Source organism: Panthera leo, chromosome A1 (genome assembly GCF_018350215.1).
Source record: "Panthera leo isolate Ple1 chromosome A1, P.leo_Ple1_pat1.1, whole genome shotgun sequence".
Taxonomy (NCBI): Eukaryota; Metazoa; Chordata; class Mammalia; order Carnivora; family Felidae; genus Panthera; species Panthera leo.
Genome location: NC_056679.1, coordinates 9,694,914 through 9,714,975, shown reverse-complemented (window position 1 = coordinate 9,714,975; position 20,062 = coordinate 9,694,914). Strand labels below are relative to the sequence as shown.

The 20,062-nt window shown below is 40.7% G+C and overlaps 2 long non-coding RNA genes across 3 annotated transcripts in view; one reads left to right on the top strand and one right to left on the bottom strand.

Moving 5' to 3' along the window:
* LOC122223938 overlaps nt 1-20,062 on the top strand; it is a 106,052-nt gene that overhangs the window by 3,880 nt on the left and 82,110 nt on the right. The window lies entirely within an intron of this gene.
* On the bottom strand, nt 4,609-20,046 carry LOC122223887. 2 transcript variants are annotated; one of them, XR_006204563.1, is made up of 3 exons: nt 19,528-20,046; nt 10,758-11,069; nt 4,609-4,772 (listed from the first exon to the last, which is right to left on the bottom strand). It is a non-coding gene; the product is annotated as an uncharacterized LOC122223887 (long non-coding RNA). The 2 variants fall into 2 exon arrangements; XR_006204573.1 differs by lacking the exon at nt 10,758-11,069.

Sequence of the window (20,062 nt, the reverse complement as noted above, 5' to 3'; positions counted from 1 at the left end):
AGCAAGATTTTCAGTGAAAGGCTCTTAACTGAGACTAATTGATGGAACAACATATTTGGGCTTTCCAGCTCATGCTTACCTCTAGGCATATACTCACTGAGTACTATTTAAATTGATATTTTTCTTTTAAACTTTTTGCCAAGCACATGGAGTTGACTTTGTATAAGTTGCAACTTTTATGTATTCTCACTTTATAATTTTTTTTAATGCTTATCAGAGAGAAAGAGAGAGAGAGAGAGAGAGAGGCAGAGAGAGAGGGAGACATAGAATCTGAAGTAGGCTCCAGGCTCTCAGCATAGAGTGTGATGCGGGGCTCGAACTCTGGAACCACAAGAGCACGACCTGAGCCGAAGTCTGACGCTTAACCGACTGAGCCACCAGGTGTCCTATATATTCCCACTTTACCAATGATAAAACTAAACCTAGAAGTGAACAACTGACCCAAATTTGCATAACAAAGTGGCAGACCTGGGACTAGAACCTATGTCCTCTAATTTCTAATGCAGGGCTTTTTCCAGTACATCACATGCTCCCATTTCACAGGTAGCTGTAGCAGTAGATCTGAGAATGCCCCGTGGTTAGGGACCGCTTTAGGTAGGTTTCCTCTACGTAGGTTCTAGAGCAATTTACAGTTCGGAAAGCAGCAGGTCATTTTTCTGAAAACAAAAGAACATTCTATAATTATTGAAGTCATTACACATGTTGATTAGCAATCAGGAGGACTCCCAAATAAAAAAATTAAAGATGATTTAGAAAACACTCTTTTCCTAATTGGGGCACAGATGTCTCTTGGAGATGAATTTATTAGTCGTAAGATTAGAGGGAAATTAGGATTATTTGGAAACAGCCTTACATCCCCCCGAGTTCATGCCATTTGTAAAATTTTGCCAGGAATATCTGAACCAGCAGAAAAAGAGAAGTGATAGAAACAATTGCAAAAGAACTGATAAATAGAAGGGTAGAGAATATGCTGTGGTAATTGGATTCCCCTGAAGCTAGCATTGTAGCATGTGGCCGCCACCCCTGCTTCAGGGCCTTAATTCTCCTAGCTGTTCCCCTTCTCCTTGCGTATGTGACTCATCCTTCAAGTGTCAGCCTCAGTTTCACTTGTCAAGCTGTCCACCCTATGAGCAGCCCTCTACCTGCCTTCCCTACTCTAATTCCTTATTACCACCTGCTGTTAGTTTTCTTCACAACCTATGTATATGTTAAGTGTCTACTAACTTGTGAGGGCAAGGACTACGTCTGTCTTATTCGAGGTTATATATACATTGCCTAGTACATAGTACATATTTGCTAATCAATGAATGATCATCATGGTTCCTAGTTCACAGGGCTGACAAAACCTACTCTTAAAATGTAGTGTTTTCCACAGTATATTTCCCCACGTTCTTATCCTTGTTAGTTCAGGTTTTTGGAAGATGTGAGAACAATATTAACTTATTTGTCAACACACTTTTATTGAGTATGCAAAGCACTGTGCTAAATGGTGGATGAATACGAAGGTGCTTAATGCATAATCTTTTTCCCAATAAAAGTAGAAGCATTTGTAAATGGATAGTTTTCATACAAAGGCAAAATGAAATAAATGCTAAATAGAGATGTGCAAGCAATATTCCGTAGCAACAACGGAAAGAAACTAGTTAATTTTAATTACAGGAAGGGTCTCACAAAGTTGAATTTTGCCTTTGGTCTTGAAGATGGAAAAACAGTTGAGGTGCCTATAACATGGAGAATAGAGATAAGTAAGTGTTTAGCTTCACTCTTTAGAAAGTCCTTAAGGGGTGCTGGGTGGGTCAGTTGGTTGGGCATCCAACTCTTGATTTCAGCTCTGGTCATGATCTGCCCTCTGGTCATGATCTCACAGTTCATGGGATAGAGAGCCCCAAGTCAGGCTCTGTGCTGACTGTGTGGAGCCTGTTTGGGATTCTCTCTCTCTCTCTCTCTCTCTCTCTACCCCTCCCTGCTCTTGCATATGGCTGCACATTCTCTCTCTCAAGTAACATTTTTTTTAAGTCCTTAAGATAGTAATATTTATCACGAAGTCTTATAAAATATTGTCATAAAGCAGTCTTTAAAAATTTCAGTTATGGGGTGCCTGGGTGGCTCAGTCAGTTAAGCATCCGACTCTGGATTTTGGGTCAAGTCATATCTCACAGTTGTGAGATTGAGCCCCACGTTGGGCTCTCTACTGAGTGTGGAGTCTGCTTAAGACTCTCTCCCTCTCTTTGGGGCACCTGGATGGCTCAGTTGGTTAAGCATCCGACTTCGGCTCAGGTCATAGTCTCGCAGTTCATGAGTTCCAGCCCCGCATCGGGCTCTGTGCTGACAGCTCAGAGCCTGGAGCCTTCTTCAGATTCTGTATCTTCCTCTCTTTCTGCCCCTCCTCTGCTCGTGTTCTGTCTCTCTCTCTCTCTCTCCCTCAAAATAAATAAACATTAAAAAAAAAATGTTTTTAGGATTCTCTTCCTCCCTTTCTGCCCCTCCCTTACTCACGCATGTGTGTGCACACTCTCTCCAAAAAATAAACATTAAAAATTTTTTTTCAGTTATAAATGAAATTACTCTGGCCTTAAACATTATGCTTATAAGTTAAGACTAACTGTAAAATTAATTTGACTGTTTTGACTAGGTTGGTGCTTTCCAACTAGTTGCTGAATCATCAGTTCAGTCTAATAATTGGATTCTGATTGCTAATTGCAGTTGGTAATTATTTAGTAAACTAATCAATTAAGACAAAACTGCCTTTGATTTTTTTTCTTTTAATCTTTTTTTTTAAGGGGTGCCTGGATGGCTCAGTCGCTTAAATGTCCAACTCTTGATCTCAGCTCGGGTCATGATCTCATGGTTGCGTGAGTTTGAGCCCCATGTCGGGCTCGGTGCTGGCAGTGTGGACCCTGCCTGGGATTGTCTCTCTCCTCTTTCTCTGTCCCTCCCCCACTTGCACTGTCTGTCTCTCAAAATAAACATTTAAAAAATTAAAAAAAAAACTCCAAGAATGTCTTTTTTTAAAAAAAATCTTTTTAAAACTGATTTTTATATCATTGGTGGTCTTTAATGTGTGGTTGTATGACCACATCATAAGTTTAAGTGTAGACTATTTTTTTGATGGTCTAATTTGATTTCTAAGTTTACTATTGCTTTTCTGTTCTTGTGTTCTTTTTAAGCAAAGGAGATTCTCTCCTTTCCATCTTACTAAAAAGAAAAAAAGAAACAGGCTTTAGATTCACAGACCTGATTTCACCTTGTCCACTTATTAATCACAGTTCTTCCACTTTCCAATTTTGTTTCTTCCAACAAAATACTTAACCTCCCTGAGGCTCAATTTCATCCATATGATGAAAATGTCTACTAATCCCACTGTGTCGTTTAACTAGTTTTGTGACCTGAGGGAAATGATTTCATCTGTCTGAGCCTCGGTTTTTCCGTGTATGCAATGAAATTATCTTAAATGAGGTGATGCGTAGAACAGTGCCTGGCAGTTAACAGGCCCTCAGCACATTCTGGTTTCCGTCCGTTATATACCATCTCATCTAAACCCTGCATGTCATTTACAATTTGCTTAAAGTTCTGTTTGCTATAATCTTTCCTTTGATAGCTCACAGCAGTCTCTTTTTCTCCAGAGTCATTGCACTCCTTGTGTATAGCTCGGGTTCCTAAATTGGTATGAATCAGCATTATATTGGGAACTTACTAAAAACGCAATTGCTTGGGTCCTATTCCCAATTCTGTGGGTTTGGCATGGGGTCTGGGCATCTGTGTTTTTGCCTTTCTTCTTCAGATTTTCTGATGCTTACCAGTGATCATAATTTCTCACTTATTTATTAATAACTATGTGCTTCTTATAGTTTACATTTGACAGGTAATTATTATTTAATCCTTCAGGTTATCTTAGTTTACATCCCAAATATACGATACAGTCCATATGGACACGAAATACCCATTATAGTGCTGTGTATTTAGTTTAGAGATTGATAAGTAAGGACACCCTTTTTTTCCTTGCTGGAGTTTGAATCGCGGTAAGAAGTAAGATGTAGAAATCACACAGATGAAGATTCAAATACAAGTTTACCCAAAAAGTTGTTTTGGAAACGTGGCTGAGGTTTGCAGCAACAAGGAACTTCCTAGTATTGCACTCCAGAATTAGGCTGATTTCAGCCTCACCTTTCTCTGTCTACAAGAATGGAGTTTGTCCCAGTACATTTACTGTGTGATAGAGAACAGCCCAGAATAAATGGCTGTCTTCAGTTAGACAAATCCCAAATAGAAAAGAAAAAAGGAAGTGGCTGAGCCCAGAATTTTTTTCTCTCAAATTTATCAGACTGGTTACTCCTTCCTACCCCAGGGAGGAGTTAGTGAGAAAGTGGAGATCAGCCATGAATATTACTCTAAGGAAGTCTCATGTGCAGTGTGACAAAGCTTTCTTGTCGTCAGTGGTACTCGATAGGTATTTGTTAGTGGATTTCTTTTAATACCTTGCATTGCATCAGGACGCTGTGATTTTTAATACTTAAGTGGGATGTTATATAGCTATAACTTCAACCAGTTAAATTAGTATATATCATTGTATAGTTACATTTTGCTGTGCAAGAAAGTACCCCCAAAGGCTTAAACCATAGATATTTATTATTAAACACAGTTTCTGATGGGTAGGAATCTGGAAGTATTTTAGCTGGTTGGTTCCAATTCAGAGTCTCATGTGATTGCAGTCATCTGAAAGCTGCATGCATGTCCCTTGACATGACAGCTGGCTTTCCACCAGAGTAGGTGATCTGAAAGAGAGGCGGAAACCATAGTGTCTTTTATAACCTGGCTTTAGAAGTAATATACCATTTGGGGCACCTGGGTGACTCAGTCATTTAAGTGTTGAACTCTTGATTTTGGCTCAGGTCATGATCTCATGGTTATAAGATTCAGCCCTGTGTCAGGCTGAGCATGGAACCTGCTTAAGATTCTCTCCCTTCTTCTCACCCCCACCCCCACCCCCATCCCCACCCCCATCCCGTGCATGCTCTCTCTCAAAAAAAAAAAAAAAAAAAAATGATGCCATCACTCTCCGGCACAGACCCACCCTGATCTACTGTGGGAGGGACCCACACGAGGGTGTGAATACTTAGAGGCAGGGCTCGCTAGAGGCCATCTTGAAGCTGGCTGCCACAGTTATATAACGTGTTAGTTTGATTTTGTTACTTCACTTTGCTTCATTTGGATCAAATGATTGAGTAACATAGTTTCCTAGCTGGAGAATAGGTTGAGAGGATAATTTTCTGCTGCTGGCCCCTCCTCCTCATCTAGCTCCATCTAAATGAGAAGTTTACATAACGTGATCAGGGACTACCAGTGGTTTTTATGATCTTCCAGACAGTCTGAAAGTTGAGATGACCTACAGGCAGACTTATAATTACAGGTGATAATAGCTACAATTTTTATTTTAACATGAATTAATTTACTTCTGGGAGGTGCTTCATGAAGTCTGGTCCCTAGCTTCTAATTTATTGAAGTAAGGGGTTTTTTGCAGTAGTAATCAGAATGAGGTGGGACTAGGTGGCTAGTGAAGGTCATTTACCTCGCTGAAATAAACCATAGGCCCAAAAGGGTTGAAAAATATCACTTAAAATAAGCATCAGTGGTTTGATTAAAATTCTAATGCAAAGCACTAAAGAAGTCCAATCCAAGTAAGTGCAAGGAAATGGTTAAAAATCATTAACCGTTCTGGGGCTCCTGGCTGCCTCTGTCGGTAGAGCTTGTGACTCTTGATCACAGAGTTGTGAGTTCGAGCCCCATGAAATCTTTGGGAAAAAATCATTAACCATTTTATTTTAGTCATTTATTTCACCATGTGCGATGAACTCTTATGAACTCGTAAATGAGATGAATTCATTTATTTTATGATATTTCATATGCCATGCTAAATGCAGGTTTTGTAACATAGCAAAAAATAAATAGCAATGTAAGGGGGAACATGAAACATTTATTGGATCAAACAGTATAAAATCTGTATACTGTTTAATCATTTGTATAAAATCATTCTGTTTCTAATGCTTTCTAACACTGTGGAAAAGACAGTTTTAAGATTGTGGCAGAAAATGTTTTATGACAAATTGATAATGCCTAAATGTTCTTTAGAATTCTAGTCCTAAACATTGTTGGGTCAGTTTGCATTTTAACTTGCTTGAAGAACGTCCATTAAGTTGTGTAAAGCATTTATGCCTGACTGACCAGTTATAGAAGGCCAAATACAAGTTTAATCAAATCTTGCACCTGTATTTAAGTTCTTTACTACATAGAATGGTGTATAGAGCATACCAGCACCAGACTGTGCACTCTTTTGGCTGTTGTAATTTCTGGTCACGTGGGCATATTTCACAGCAGCTTTCACCCTCAATTATTAGGAGGCACTATTTTGCTAATCAGGAAAGAAATTTCAGAGAATTCATTTTACTTTCCAAATATAGTTTGTTGTGCTTAACCAATAAAATGTTTGGTGTCAGTACTGATTAGCTTTAGGATGAGATCCCCATGATTCTTATAGTGAGAGGCTGTAGTCTATTTTTTCTGACTATGGAATGTATAAACCCTGTAAGTTGCTCAGTTGAGTCTTTAGAGCTTACAGGAGGCAGTTAAATGGAAAAAAAAATCCTGGAATAAATTGAGAATTTTTGTAAAATGAAAGGGCAGAGAGATACAGAAACTTGGGAAGTGTTAATTTTAGGATATTATGCCAAGAATAATGAATATATTTACTACTTTTTACAAACTCTTCCCTTCCAGGACAGAAGAACAAGTTAAGTGGCTTCACCAGGAATCAGTCAGGTCCATTCTGTAAGACAGGTCTTTTCAAAAACTCATTAAGAGACACCAAAGGAACATGATAACCAAATGTAATGCGTAGACTTTGATTAAATCCTGGTTTGAGGGGCGCCTGGGTGGCTCGGTCGGTCAAGCATCCGACTCCGGCTCAGGTCACGATCTCGCAGTATGTGAGTTCGAGCCCCGCGTCGGGCTCTGTGCTGACCGCTCAGAGCCTAGAGCCTGTCTCAGATTCTGTGTCTCCCTCTCTCTCTGACCCTCCCCCGTTCATGCTCTGTCTCTCTCTGTCTCAAAAATAAATAAACATTAAAAAAAATTTAAAAAAAATTAAAAAAAATAATCCTGGTTTGAGAAAAACTGCTGCAAAACCTATTTGGGGGGGATTTTAATATGCCTAGCAACAAGCTGTATTTGGGAGTGTACATTTTATTTTCCTAGATGTGTTGTTAATGGTTATTACGTTTGTGTCGGAGAATTGCCTTTTTTTTTTTTAGGAGATGTATCTGAAGTATATTTAGAGATGAAGTTACCTTCAGTGTTCGGGAGGGTGTGTGTGTGTGTGTGTGTGTGTGTACATGTGTACAAATAGGAAAACACATGATAGTGTTAAATGTTGAGTCTGTTGTAGATATAAGCAGTTTTGTCATACTGTCAAGTTTTCTGAAGGTTCGAACATGTACCATAAGTTGGGAGGGAAAAAATCCTCCTCCGGATATTACCTGTTTTTTTACTCAGCTTTACAAAGACCGCAAGAGAGTGTATCACTGCTTACAGCCACTGTCTCTACCTTCCTCTGCTATGAACTCTTTGGCATCCAGGCCAGTCAGGCTTTCATTCCTGCCTCCCACCGGCACTGTTCATTTCCACATCAGCATCGACATCCGTGTTGCCAGATCTTGTGGTCATTTCTCAGCCCTCACTTTCCCTTTCCCTCTCAGCAGCGTTTGACACAGCTCCTCGTTCTCACTGACTCTCGGTTCTCTTACCTCAGTCCTTCTCCTTTGCCTTTTTAGTAGTTGATGCCGATTTCCCTCCCCTTTAAGCATTGAAATGCCTCGGAACCCAGATCTTGTCTCAGTTTTCATTCCCTCCCTAACTAGTCTTCTCCTGTCCTGTAGCTGTTAGTACTGTATAGATGCTGAAACTCCCAAGTGCCTGTCTCCAGCCCCAGCCTCTGCCCAGAGCTTCAGGCTCACGTATCGATCTGCCTACTTGATACGTTCACTTGACGCCAGGTAGATAGACAAAGTTCAACATTTAATATGTCTAAAACTGAATTGCTTGAGTCTCATCAGTCACTTCTCACCTGCAAACAAAACAGAGCACCTCCTCCCTACTCACTGCTTCCACATTCTTCCTCCTCTCAATACTAGGCACTTCATTCTTACAGTTGCTCAAGTGAGAAAGCTTGGTATCCTCTCTGCCTCTTTTTCCCTCATACTATACATTTAATCCCACAACACATACAGTCAGCTCTACTTTTTTTTTAAATGTATTTATTCTTTTTTGAGAGAGAGCGCACGCCCACGAGAGTGGGGGAGAGGCAGAGAGAGAGGGAGTACAGAGCCTGATGTGGGGCTTGAACTCATGAACCCTGAGATCATAACCTGAGCTGAAATGAAGAGTCTGTTGCTTAACCAACTGAGCCACTCAGGTATCCCCAGTCAGCTCTACCTTTTTTTTTTTTTTTTTAAGTTTATTTATTTATTCTGAGAGAGAGAGAGCAGCATGAGTGGGAGAGGGACAGAGAATCCCAAGCAGGCTCTACACTGCACAGAACCCAACGCGGGGCTCGATCTCACAAACCGTGAGATCATGACCTGAGTCGAAACCAAGAGTCAGACCGTTAACCAGCTGAGCCACCCAGGTGGCCCCTCTCCTTTTAAAATCTATCCAGAACTAAGCACATCTTGAACTGTCACCACGACCATCTTAATCCATGCCACCATTCTATGACAGATTAGAACAGTTTCTCAAACTCAGCCCTATTGACATTTGCAGCCAGTAGTTCTTTTTGGGGGGATGGGCTGACCCATGCATTGTAGGATACTTCGTGGTATCACTAGCCTTTACCCACTAGACACAAGTAGCAAGTGCCTCTCACAGTTGTGACCACCAAAAATGTCACCAGACATTGCTAAAATGTCCCCTTGGGAGCAAAATTGCCTCCAGTTGAGGACCATTGGATTATAGCAATAGTCTCCTCTTCTCCCTACTTCCTTCCCTCCCCACGGTTTATTCTCCATCTGCCAACCAGTGTATCACTAAAAACATCAGTAAGGGCATGTCATTTCTTTGCTCAAAACATTCCAGTGGCTTCCCTTCTCACTAGGCTCAAAATCAATACGTGCCTACAGATTCCTTCTCTACACACGTGCACACACACACCCCTGTTGGAGAGCAGTTTATTGCCATTGTTTAAAGCTTTTTCTCTTTATGCAAATGGAAAAGGACACCCCTTTCACTAGGTAGATGCAGCCCTTTATGCTACTTTATTTTTCTTTACTGCATCATATGCCAGTTTACGTGTTGTATTTATTGAGTGAATAGCAAAATAAGTACAATTGTAATAAGGTATACAAAGTCTACGATTTTAATAATATGTACAGTTGTACATAATGCAAATATAGCCAAAATAAGTGCTGAAATTTCAAGAAAGGCTTAGCACCTAACCTAGCCCAGAGATTTTTAAAAGATCTCTCAGAAGAAACGATGTCCAAATAAGACTTCATCTGGTAGTGGGGCACCTGGGTGGCTCGGTTGGTTAAGCGTCCGACTTCGGCCTAGGTCATGATCTTGCGATTCGTGAGTTCGAGCCCCGCGTCGGGCTTGGTGCTGACAGCTCGGAGCCTGGAGCCCGCTTCCAGATTCTGTGTCTCCCTCTCTCTCTGCCCCTCCCCGATCATGCTCTGTCTCTCTCTGTTTCTCAAAAATAAATAAATGTCAAAAAAAATTATAATAAAAAAAAAGACTTCGTCTGGTAGTATAGAAGGAGAGAAAGGTATTCACAATAGAGGGAGAAGAGAAAGAGAGGAGCAAATGATTAGTTCAGTTTCAAACTGACTCTGGGGTCCCTCCGTGAGATTATTCCATCAGGCAGTTAAGAGATGTGAGTCTTGATCTCAAGAGAGACATCTGGGCTGTAGATACAGATTTGGGAATAATCAATAAGTAGGCAGAAATGAGAATGTTTACATGTCATAATTGGAAGGATAACCTTGAAACGTAGTCTGATAAACTGAGGACATTCCTGATCACGTGCCACGGGGGAGAATGTAGATGAGAGACTGACGGTGTGCCTCTCGAAGACAAGGGAAATGAATGAGTTAGGGTCAGTTAGATCACTTGTACTTTAGAACTCCTTACCTCACTTCAGCCTGGTTTAAACTAAATAATCGTTCTTCCTCAGGGCTTATCAAGAGTGTTGATCACATCAGACAAACAGAGCCTGCAGGTTGGGAGATACAAGTTCTAAGACTCTACATTTTCTGCCTTTAGAAAAATCAGTTTTTCTCTTTTTTTTCTTCTAAGATTTTATTAAATTCAAGTTAACCTATAGTGTAGTGTTTCTCAGATGTAGAGCTCAGTGATTCATCACTTACATACAGCACCCTCATCACAGGTGCCCTCCTTGATGCCCATCACCAGCCCCCAACAGCTCCCCTCCAGCAACCCTTAGTTTGTTCTCTGTAGTCAAGAGTGTCTTACGGTTTGCCTAGGAAAATCAGTTTTTCAAACTTGGAAATTTGGGGGTGTGAAACCTTTAGGGTGTGGATTATGAAGTTCTTGTCTCATTCTTCTACTTTGAACTTGGAGTAGTAAACTAACATGTTTTAGTCTAATGGTCGTTTGTTATACAGCAAACTGCTCCACAATTTTGTGGCTTTAAAAAATGTTTATTTCTCACAATTCTGTATGTAACTGTACAGTTTTTCTGCCGGTCTCACCTGGATCCACTCACACAGCTGCGGTTAGCTGGCAGCTGGCCCGGGGCAGAAGGGTCTAAGACGGCTGCGCTGACATATCTGCGGCCAGGGTGCTTCCTGCCAGCTGGGCATCTCTCTCTGTCTCCGAGCAGGGTCTCTTCATTCGTCATCTCCCTTGGGCTTCCTACCATGGCAGCAGAGTATTCCAAGAGGGCAAAAGCAGAAGGCTACAAGGCTTCTTAAAGCTGGTCTCACAAGTGGTTTGCTATCGGTTCTCTTGCATTCTGCCACACTGTTGTGTGTGCTGATTCTCATGTAAACTTCACAACAGTGCTACAAAAAGTAAATATCATTATTATCTTCATTTTCAAAATGAGAAAACTAAAGCTCAGCACCAGTAGTTTGACCACAGGCACCAGACGAGCAAGCCACAGAGCAAAACATGGGTTTCAGTCTCTCCTTACCAACCAGCAAACTCTGTGATGTTAATTTATCTGAGCCTGACTCCTCGTCTGTAAAATGAGGGTACTACTACTCTACAGACTTAATTTTCAGGATTGAATGATTCGCTTTCTAAAGTACTGAGCAAAAGCAGTTCAAGATGGCAGCGTAGGAAGGTCCTAAACTCTTGTCCTCCCACAGACACACCAGATCTACAGCTACATGTGGAACAGTTCCAGAGACGGCACCTCTACAGCAAAGGATAAAAGGGCCACATAGAGACCGGTAGGAGAGGCAGAGGTGTAGTCTCGCTGAACACCCCATCTCCAGCACAGCAGCCCACAGCCGGAAGAGAGCCCACAAATACGGCACTTCTCCCTGGGGAGCAAGGGATTCCTGCCTCACGTTAGTCCCCCCAACTCTTGTGATCCGCGTCGAAGAGACACACCTTTAAAACAACTGGCGTTTAAAACCAGCGAGGCTTACGTGTCTAGGAGAACCAAAAGGCTGCTAGGAACTGAGATCCTTTCTTAAGGGTCTTGTATGCAGAGTCACTCACCCCATGGCCCGGCACAAAAGCAGCGGTTTGAAAAGCACCTAGACTTGATATGAAGGAGCTTCGTTTGCTAATCTTGAAGCATCTGCCAGAGGAGTAGGGACTTGTCGCAGCTTCCTCTGGGGACAGAGGCACTGGCAGGTGCCATTTTTGTGCTCTCCTACCTTGCTGGCACCAGCAGGCACGAAACAGTCACGGCACCCTTCTGCCCCACTAAAGCTGGCAAGCATACCCAGTCCACGTGCTCCCCCGCTACATTGCTAAAGCTGGCAGGCGTGCCCTACCCCTGTGCTCTCCGGCTGCCTTTTTAAAGCTGGCAGGTGCATGGTCCACATAGAGGACGCCCCTTGATTGCCTGGCTGTGGAAAAGACACTCAGATCCAGGAAGCCCAGAAAGTTCCAAATAAGATGACCCCAAAGAGTTCTACACCAAGACAAATGATAATTAAAATGTCAAAAGTTAAAGAGAATCTTAAAAGCAGCAAGAGAAAAACAACATATTACGGACGAGGGAACCCCTATGCAACTATCAGCAGGGTTTTTTTGGCCAAAACTTTGCAGGCCAAGGGAGTGGCATGATATAATCAAAGTACCGAATGAAAAAAAACTTCCAACCAAGAATGCTTTACCCAGCAAGGTTATCATTCAGAATTAAGGAGGGGATAAAGAGTTTTCCAGACAAGGAAATACTGAAGGAATTCATCGTTAAACTGGCTTTACAAAAAGTGTTAAAGGAATTTCTTCAAGCTGAAAAGAAAGGGCACTAAGAAAACATATAAAAGTAAAAAATCTCACTGGTAAAGGTAAATATGTAGTAAAGGTAGTGGATTAATTACTTAGAAAGCTAGTATGAAGGCTAAAAGACAAGTAGTAAAAAGTAACAAATTTAATAGTTAAGGAATACACAATTAAAAGATATAAAATGTGACATCAAATAAAACATAGGCAGAGGAATAAAAATGTAGTTTTAGGATGTGTTTAAACTTGCTATCAACTTAGACTGTTAGGTATAACATATATAAGTGTAAATCTCATAACCACAGAACAAACTTGTAGAAGTTATATAAAAGATAACAAGAAAGGAATCTAAGCATAACACTACAGAAAGTCATCAAACCACAAGGGAAGAGAGTAAGAGAATAATAAAGGAACAGAGAGGAGCTATGAAACAGAAAACAACAAATGGCAATAAATACACACTTACCAATAATTGTATGTAAATATACTACATTCACCAATCAAAAGACACAGAGTAGCTGAATGGGTAAGAAAAACAAGACCCTCCTATATACTACCTGCAAGAGGCTTCACCTGCAAGAACATACAGACTGAAAGTGAAGGGATGGAAAAACATGTTTCATACAAATAGCAGCCAGAAGAAAGCTGGGGTAGTTACGTTTCTATCAGAAAAAGAAAAGCTATCTTTTGATATCTTTTCAAAACATAAACAGAATTGACAGACTTTTAGACTAAGAAAATGAGAGAGGGCTAAAATAAAATCAGAAGTGAAAAAGGAGAAGTTACAACTGCTACCAAAGAAATACAAAGGCTCATAAGGGACTACTATGAATGATCGTATGCCAGCAAATTGGACAACCTAGAAGAAATGGATAAATTTCTAGAAGCATACAATCTTCTAAGACTGAATCATGAAGAAATAGAAAATCTGAATAGACCAGTTACTAGCAAGGAAATTAAGTCAGTAATCAAAAAACTCCCAGCAAAAAGTCCAGGACCAAGCAGCTTCACTAGCGAATTCTACCAGACATTGAAAAAAAGTGTTTTTTTTTTTTTCTTTCTTCTTTTTTTCTCTGTTTAAGTAGGCTCCACGCTGGGCATGAACTCACAACCCTGAGATCAAGAACCGAGCTGAGATCAAGAGTTGGACGCTTAACTGACTGAGCCACCATGGTGCCCAGGAGATTTTTGTTTTTCAGAGATTTAATGCCATTCTCTATCAAAGTCTTCCAAAAAATGGAAGAGGAGGGGACACTTACCAACTCATTTTATAAGGCCAGCATTACCCTGATACCAAAACCAGAGAAGATACCATGGAAAAAATACTATAGGCCAATATCCCTGATGAACATAAATGCAACAACCCTAAACACAGTATTGGTAAACTGGATTCAACATACCTTAAAAGGATCAAATATCATAATCAAGTGGGATTTATTCCAATGATGTAAAGATGGTTGAATATCTGATGATTGCAAATCAATCAACATACACCACATTAACAAAATGAAGAGTAAAAATAATCTAACCACCTCAGTAGGTGCAGAAAAAGCATTTGACAAAATTTAACATCACTTTATGATAAAAACTCCCAACAAATTGGGTATAGAGGGGACATATCTCACCACAATAAAGGCCATATGGTCAATTTGTTTACAGCAAAGGAGCCAAGAATAAACAGTGAGGAATGGACAGTCGCTTCAATAAATGATGCTGGGAGAACTGGATATCACATGCAAAAGAATGAAAATAGGGTACTGTCTTATACCATAAACAAAAATTAACTCTTCATGGATGACGTACTTGAATGTAAGACCTGAAACCATAAAACTCCTAGAAGAAACTATAGATGATAAGCTCCCCAACATCAGTTTTAACGATGATTTTTTTTGGAATTGACCCACAAAGGCAAAGGCAACAAAAGCAAAAGTAAACAAGTGGGACTACATCAGACTAAAAAACTTCTGCATAGCAAAGGAGATCGTCAATGAAATGAAAAGGCAACCTACTGAACGGGAAAAAATATTTGCAAATCATATATTTGATAAGGGGTTAGTATTATAAAGAATTCATACAACTCAATAGCAGAAAAACAAGCAATCCAATTAAAAAGTGAGCAGAGAACCTGAAGAGACAGTTTTCCAAAGAAGACATACAGATGACCAACAGGCACATGAAAAGATGCTCAAAATTACTCATCATCAAATAAACACAAATCAAAACCACAATGAGGTGTCACCTAACACCTGTTAGAATGGCTGTTATCAAAAAGACAAGATACCAAATGTTGTCAAGGTTATAGAGAAAAAGGAACCCATGTGCATTGTTGGTGGGAATGTAAATTGTTGCAGCCACTGTGGAAAACAGTATGGAGGTTCCTCAGAAAGTTAAAAATAGAACTATTATATATCCAGTAATTTCACTTCAGGGTGTTTATATGAAGAATATGAAAACCATAATTTGAAAAGATAGATGCATCCCTATGCTCACTGCAACAGCATTGCAAAGTATTTACAATAGCCAAGATATGGAAACAAGTGTGATACACACACACACACAATGGAATACTGATTGGTCATCAAAATGAAGGAAATCCTGCCATTTGGGACAACATGGATGGGCCTTGAGGGAATTATGCAAAGTAAAATAAATCAGAGAAAGACAAATATCCTATGATTTCACTTATATTTAGAACCTTAAAAAAACCAAAAGAAAACTCATAGGTGGAGACAACAGATTGTGGGTTGCCAGAGAGGATGGGTTTTGGGGGGTGGGCAAAATGGGTATGAAAGGGATCAAAAGGTGCAAACTTCTGGGGTGCCTGGGTGGCTCAGTCGGTTAAGCGGCCGACTTCGGCTCAGGTCATGATCTCATAGTCCGTGAGTTCGAGCCCCGCGTCGGGCTCTGTGCTGACAGCTCAGAGCCTGGAGCCTGTTTCAGATTCTGTGTCTCCCTCTCTATGACCCTCCCCTGTTCATGCTCTGTCTCTCCCTGTCTCAAAAATAAATAAAACGTTAAAAAAAAAAAAAGGTGCAAATTTCCAGTTATAAGTAAGTCATGGGTTGTAACATACAGTATGGTGACTATAGTCAATAATATCATTTTGCATATTTGAAAGTTGCTAAAGTTTCACAAGAAAAAATTTTCTTTGGTGACAGATGGTAATTAAACTTACTGTGGGTCAACTGATGAACGGATAAAGATGTGTGTGTATATACAATGGAATATGACTCAGCAATCAAAAATAAGATCAAAACAGAAGGGGGCACCTGGGTGGCTCAGTTAAGCACCTCTCTCTTTTTTTTTTTTTTTTTTAATGTTTATTTACTTAGAGAGCACAAGTGGAGCAGAGAGAGGGAGAGAGAATCCTGACGCAGGGCTTGATGCAGGGCTTGGACTCATGAACCGTGTGATCATGACCTGAGCAGAGATCAGGAGTCAGATGATCAACTGACTGAGCCACCCAGGCGCCCCACGTGTCTGACTCTTGATTTCTGCTTAGGTCATGATCTCACAGTTTGTGAGATCAAGCCCCACATTAGGCTCTGTGCTGACATTGCAGAGCCTGCTTTGGATTCTCTCTCTCCCTCCCTCTGTGATCCTGCCCTGCTCGCCCACACTCTCACCCTCCCAAAAATAAATAAATAAAACATTAAAAAAGAAAGGCAAACCATAAGAGACTCTTAAATGTAAAGAACAAACTGAAGGTTGCTGGAGGGGAGGTGGGTAGGGGGATGGGCTGAATGGGTGATAGGCATGAAGAAGGGCACTTGTTGGGATGAGCACTGGGTGTTATATGTGATGAATCACTAAATTCTCTGGAAACCAGTACTACACTATACATTAACTTGAATTTAATTAAAAAAATTTTTTTAATGTTTATTTCTGAGACAGAGACAGAGCATGAGTTGGGGAGGGGCAGAGTGAGAGGGAGACACAGAATCCAAAGCAGGCTCCAGGCTCTGAGCGGTCAGCACAGAGCCCGACGCGGGGCTCAAACTCAGAGACCGCGAGGCCATGACCTGAGCCAAAGTCGGTTGCTCAACCGACTGAGCCACCCAGGCACCCCAACTTGAATTTAATTTTAAAAAATGTTTTTTAAATAAACTTACTGTGGTGATCATTTCCCATTGTATATAAATACTAAATTATTATGTTGTACACCTGAAGCTAGGAAGTGTTATATGCCAGTTATACCTCGATTTAAAAAATAATGAAAATTTGGGATGCCTAGGTGGCTTAGTCAGTTGAGTGTCCGACTTTGGCTCAGGTCATGATCTCACAGATTCTGAGTTCGAGCCCCTCATCAGGCTCACTGCTGTCAGCGCAGAGCCCGCTTTGGATCCTCTGTTACCTCTCTCTCTCTCTCTCTGGCCCTCCCTGACTTAAGCTCTCACAAAAAAAAGAAAAATAATAATAAAAATTAAGCACTTAGCAGAGTGCATGATACAGAACAGAGACTCAAAAATGTTAATTTCACCACCTTCCCCTTATTCTTCTCAAGTTTCTTTATTAGGAGATGTTTTTATGCATGTCATTTGTCTTTTTATCTTAAAACTTATTATTAAGGGAGATGGTCATTAACATTCCAATGTTAGAGGAATAATAAAGAACATTCCATCTGATGGAATTAGTTATTTATCATAACACTGTGATCTTAGCTGTTCTACCCTAAGGTGTTAATGTCTGATGATCACTTAATGTATTACTCCTCCAGAAATTACATTTTCAGAGGAAATAAAATGCCAGTGAAGGAATAGAATAAAAGAATTTTAGGTTTTGTGGCAAGCCAGCGAAGAAGCTAAGATTAGGAAAGGGATCTCTCAGAGGTGTTCCTTGTGGTCTGTCTACAGACCTGGGCCAGCCCTGGCAATTTATCAAGTCAATCATGTATACAACTCATAGATTTGGGCTTGTATAGATAAAAGGGAGAGATTCCTTTTAATGAATTCAGATCACCATGTGGTATTCTTTCATTTGCAGATGTGACATTTAGGTAAACACAGATGCAGTCACTACTATTAATGCAAACTACAGTGCTGACAAGTTTTGGGCCTGTTACGGGCTGAATTGTGTCCCCTCCCAAATTCATATATCGAAGCTTTAATTCCCAGTACCTCAGAATGTGACTATATTTGGAGGGCAGGTCTTAAAAGGTCATTAAGTTAAAATGAAATCTTCAGGATGAGCCCTAATCCATTATGACAGGTGTTTTTATAAGGAAAGGAGATTAGAATACAGACCTGCTCATGTGCAGAGGGAAGACCACATGAGGATCCAGTGAGAAAGTGACCATCTACACCCCAAGGAGAAAGGCCTCCGAAGAAACCAAACCTGCTGACACCTTGATCTTGGACTTGTAACCTTCAGAAATAAATTTCTATTGTATTAGCCACTCATGTCTGTAGTCGTATGCTATGGCAGCCCATGCAATCTAATACAGGGGCCATTTCTACCCTTACACCTGATGTTTAATAATTGATATTTTTTCAAAGCCAAAAATTTTTGTTACAGGAACAGAAATCAGGTATGAATTGTAGGAAACTTTTCCAAATTAAGTTATGATCTAGTGTTTGAAATAGAATAGATTAGAAGTATCTTCTTATTCTTTATCCTACCACCATGGCTATAATCCTTTTTCCTTTTATTTCTTTACCCTCCTTCACCCTACCCTATCCGACCCTATCCAACACACATCCGCTCCACGTAGCTGGCTCTTTTACCTTCAGTCTTTATATTTTCAGATATGTTCTCTTAACAGGCTTTAGTTATTTTCCCTAAACAGCAGGAAAGTCATCCATGTTGTTTTTAGTCTTCACTTTGTAGAAGAAACACTTGAATAGCCCAGTTGAAGGAGGAGAGAGAGCCTTAACATTTATGGAGTGGCTATTTTATGCTAGGTACTAGGTTATTCACTTGACATAAACCATCTAGTGAGAAAACAGCAGTGGCCCAATTTAGAAAAAGAGGAGGGGTGCATGGGTGGCTCAGTCGATTGAGGGTCCAACTCTTGATTTCAGTTCAGGTCATGATCTCGTGGTTCGTGGTATTGAGCCCTGCATTGGGCTCCATGGTGTCTCTCCCTCTCTCTCTCTGTCTCTCTCTCTCTCTCTCTGCCCCTCCCCTGCTCATGAGTTCTCTCTCTCTCACTCGCTGTCTCTCAAAAAAATTTTTAAGAAAGAGAAGGAATGGGGTGCCTGGGTGGCTCAGTCAGTTAAGTGTCGTCCTTTGGCTTAGGTCATAATCTCACAGTCCGTGGGTTTGAGCCCTGCATCCGGCTCTGTGCTGACAGCTCAGAACCTGGAGCCTGCTTCAGATTCAGTGACTCCCTCTCTCTCTCTGCCCCTCCCCACTCATGCTCTGTCTCCATGTCTCAAAAATGAATAAACATTAAAAATAATAATAAAGGGAAGGAAAAGCAACAGTAATAGACTCGTGACATCATTTCGGAATGTTAAGTCTCTGGCCATTGCCCTACTTTCTGTATACTTAGCCCTGCCGCTATCAGATCCACAATACCTGATGGCTATGAAAAGCACCTTAACTATTTAAACCCCTAGATGTCAGTCATTTTGTGAGCTATGAAAGCCACATATCCTTGGGGTATCTTTGGGGAGTGGCCCTGGAAATAGAATGGGGGTACTAATCCTTCTGAGAATCTGTCACTGACAGTCATTAGTAATTTGTGTGTGCATGCCCCTTATTGGGAGTAACCAAAGGAAAAATGGAAAAAGTTGCTATCCTTTGGACTACTCTAATAGTTACAATAGTAACAGTAGTCAAGAAGGGACAGCTAGCCCTAAGGATATTGGAAGCATGCCTGGTCTGGTGTAAAATATCTTTCACCTACTTGTGAAAAAAAAAAAGTTTGAAATGGTTTCCCTTGGGCTTGGAATTCTGAAGAAAAGGAGCCTAAGGTTGTGTTAGCCCTCTACATCGGGGTTCAGCGAACTGTGGGTCCAGTTTAGCCTGAGCCCTGTTTTTGTACATCCCTTCGCCTAAGAAGGAATTTTACGTTTTTAAAGAGTTGTTAAAAAATAACAATATGACAGAGACCTTACGTGGCCCACAAAGCCTAAAATGTTTACTGTCTGTTCCTGCAGGAAAAGTTTGTCATCCCTTGCATAGCATTGTAGAGGATCCGTTTTGCATTTTCCATTGAAAGACTGGTGGTATACTGCAGACTACTGAATACAAGAATTTTTTCTGAACACTTGTCTTTCATAGAATTCTTCAATTTTAGGCCCTATAAAATACTGACAAGTTCTCTCTCACGTCTTAGTTTGTGAGGGCTGCTCGAATACGATACCGCAAATTGGTGGCTTAAGAGAAATTCATCGTTCATATTGTGTCACAGTGCTGGAGGCCGGATGTCTAAAACCAGTGTGTCGGTGTGGATGGTTCATTGTGAGGAAGAATCTGTTCCGTGTCTCTTCCTAGCTCCTGATGGTTTCCTTGCAGACTTCAGTGGTCCTTGGCTTATAGACATAGTGCCCCGATCTCTGTCTCCATGTTCACGTGGCATTCTCCTGGTATTTCTGTCTCTATGTCCAAACTTCCCCCTTTTTACTTGGACACGGTCATATTGGTG